Here is a 3,561-nt window from a genome sequence, read left to right as displayed (position 1 = left end):
ATTTCAGTGGAAATCGAAAGCTTTGACACACTTTGATGCAGCCATAGAGGACAATAGAAACAAAGGAGGATGCTGAGCAGCGACTCCACTCCTCTTGGCAGGATCTTGACCAGAGCCCCTCCTGAGTGGAGTCCTTTCCATTGTCCAGGACTTCACTGCTGCTAAGTGGGCATCCAGCTGGCATGCCTAGAATGTGGATTGGCACCGGACAAACTTCACAGAAGCAAAGTGCTAGGAAGGCCACTTTGGTGGCCAAGAGCCCAGCTATTGCTGCCATGGGAATGCTTGCCTGGTTAGCATTACCAACTATGCCCACAATTCCTTTGGTTTTTGTTTAACTGAAATTGCATTTTCTCAGCCCTTTTCTAGAAAGGAAAAGCCAGGAAAACGAGGAGTATTGAATTCCTGCCTGGCACTTTTCAGACCATCCCACTTGAGAGCCCGGGGTGCCCTAGCCCCAATGGGCAAAACAGAACACAGTGGGCCCTTCCCCCAGGGGCGGGTGTGAGTGCAGATGGGGAGCTTGTCCCAAGAGCCCAGAGCGCCTGCCTTCTAGATTGGCTTGCCTCTCTAGGGAACACCAGGCGCTGCTCCGTGGAGGGGGCATCACTGATCCTGCCAACAGCTGACCCACCAACCTGGGTATAAGCGGCTTCTGTCTCCAGGGCAACAAGCAGACCTCTGCTGGGTGCCTCCATGGGCATTGGCTGTGGTTGCAGGTTGCCAACTGACCAGTCCAGCAAACCAGAGCTCACTCCTGTAGTTCTATTTCATGGCGGGAAATGGCTGGCAGACCTTGTCCTTTCTCTTAAAGCATCTCTCCCCCACCCCTACACACACACACTTACACTTATTTGCTTACATATGTATTCATTCTATAGATAGAACAATGTTTTTCAACCATGGCAACTTTATGAGACAGCATTTGCTATACTAGCTAGGGAATTCTGGGAGTTGAAGTCCATACATTTCAAAATTGCCAAGGCTGGAAAGCACACACCTATAGATTTATATTGCTGACCATCAGCATGCAACTCTGGACAACGAACGATCAGCAAAGTAACAGTAACCGCAAGAAGCAAGGTAGAGGACATTTTCACAGAGAGAAACTGCACAGGCTGCCTGGCTGAGAGCTTGGGGGCCAGCCATGAGTGCCAGGAGAGGACAGGGCCATCCTGAATTCCGGCCAGGGGCTGCTCCATTGGGCCTTATCTGAGAGGGGATGGAAATGGACATGAGGGAGGTGTAAATTGCAGGGCTTCTCCGTTCACCAATTGATTTTATCTGCTTATATTTGAATATCAATGTAAACATGAAAATAGCCATTCAAGTACCTCTCCTAAGATGGTGCATTTTGTAATTACTTTTAAAGACATTAGAATGGACAGCATTTTAATGATCAAAACATTTTCATTTGTTATATCAGATTTCTAATCTGGCATTTCCTAGAAGTATTGGAACAATGGCTTCCCGGATTCCCAGGCATACTGGCTAATACATCCAGGGAAAGCCAGGCTGTAAAACATGGATTTCTAAGAATTTAGCCAATTGTGACTTTGGAGGAATCATCACATGAATATTTAAATTAGGGTGTGCATCACTGAGAAAAGCGATGCATTTAACACCTTTAATTTTTTTTAAAAAAACTATTTCCTGCATTTCTGTTTTTTGCTTTTCATCTTCACAGTGCGACCATAAAGTTTGGCTCATCCATTAACCTTAGAACCAGCCCTCAGTCCAGCTCAGCAGCTGCCATGGGCTGCTTCCACCCTCTGCAGACTGACAAAATGTAAGGCCCCTCCCCCTCCTGTTTCCTACTATTCCCTTGTTCCACACATGGGAGAGAACAAGCCATCCAGAACAAGCCATCCAGAAGAGGTAGTCAAGCTATTCTCCAAAGCACCTGAAGGCAGGACAAGAAGCAATGGATGAAAACTCATCAAGGAGAGAAGCCATCTAGAACTAAGGAGAAACTTCCCAACAGTTAGAACCAGGGCTTTTTTTCTCATAGAACGCCCATAACGGAGTTCCGGCACCTTTTTTGAATAGGGTAGGCACGGCGGGTTGTATGACGTGTGTGAGTTCTGGCACCTTTTTTTTTTAGAAAAAAAGCACTGGTTAGAACAATTAACCGGTGGAACCACCTGCCTCCAGAAGCGGTGAGTGCTCCAACACTGGAAGTTTTTAAGAAGAGACTGGACAGCCATTTGTCCGAGATGGTGTAGGGTTTCCTGCCTGAGCAGGGGTTTGGACTTGATGACCTTCAAAGTCCCTTCCAACTTTACTATTATTATTATTATTATTATTATTATTATTATTATTATTATTATTATTATTATTATTATTATTATTAAAGTTGAAGTGGAATAATAAGAGCCAAAGCAGAGCAGGCTCTCCAGTTTAATTTGACAAAGTGCTGTTGCAGATCCACTGACTGAATAACGTTTTCTTTCTTTTTCTTTTTTTCTGTTTCTATTTCTGTTTTCTCCTTCCTTCCTTCCTTCCTTCCTTCCCCTCAGATGGAAATCCTCTCCTGCTGCTGCAAATTGGCTGTGTTTTGAGCACCAGGGGGAAATCTGAGCACAATTCATACTGTATTCCTATTTGAGCACAATTCATATTCCTATCAGTTCTTCCTAGGAGCTGGGGATGAGAGTAGTTTCATCAGAGAAACAGAAGCAGGTTTTGGATCGCCTTCCTCAGATGCAGAGCAAATGTTGTGGCTGCTTAAAACATATAGACCAACTTTGGTTTTGCAGGAACAAAGATGCTGTTTCCTGTTCACAAGCACAGCATCTAACCAGAAAATGGGTAATGTCAAGATCATTGTAATGCAGAGTTTGTGAGGTGTGATAAAATATCAAGCAAAACAAAATGGCAGCACTCAGCAGCTGGCCTGTTTGCTTGACAAAATGTGGAAGCATCAGGTTGTGGCTTCAGTCTGTTTCAACAGGAAGTCTCTGATTACTACTGTTAGGAAACTATATTGAACTGTTGAAGCTACCCAGTGCACAGATATAACCTGGAAGGAGGAATGCAAGAACCACTGAGTAAATGTCAGATACTAGGGAGGAAGAGGGTGTGAAAAGAAATTCAATATAACCCCTCTTTGATTGTGTTTGATACAAGAGGAGACAGAGGGAAGCCAGGGCTTTCAAGATTCTGTTATTAAGACTAAAGTACAGTTCCATCTGATACCATTTTCTGAGGAGTGACGGTAGCTTCCTCTGCAATATGTTACATTCTCCTTAGGCAACCTTGGCTCTTTTATGACTCATGGACTTCAACTCCCAGAATTCCTGAGCCAGCATGGTTTAGTCCAAACCAATCTTAATAAACACAATCAGTTCATCCCTTGGGTCATCCCTTTTACATGAACCATACGATTTTCACTGATTGTTTCCTCCTTTTAACGAATGGGAAGAACACACCCCTAGAGGTTTGGATTCAAAACAATAAAAAATGAGCTAGCCAATCAAGATAATGGGCAGAATACAGCAAAGCCAACGATGCCCTTGACGTGATGGCCCGTTGCCTGGAGGCCGTAAGGGTCTGGATGGG

This window comes from Protobothrops mucrosquamatus, unplaced genomic scaffold (genome assembly GCF_001527695.2).
Source record: "Protobothrops mucrosquamatus isolate PMUCROS unplaced genomic scaffold, P.Mucros_1.0 scaffold148, whole genome shotgun sequence".
NCBI classification, from domain to species: Eukaryota; Metazoa; Chordata; class Lepidosauria; order Squamata; family Viperidae; genus Protobothrops; species Protobothrops mucrosquamatus.
Note: the sequence above shows the minus strand (reverse complement) of the source record.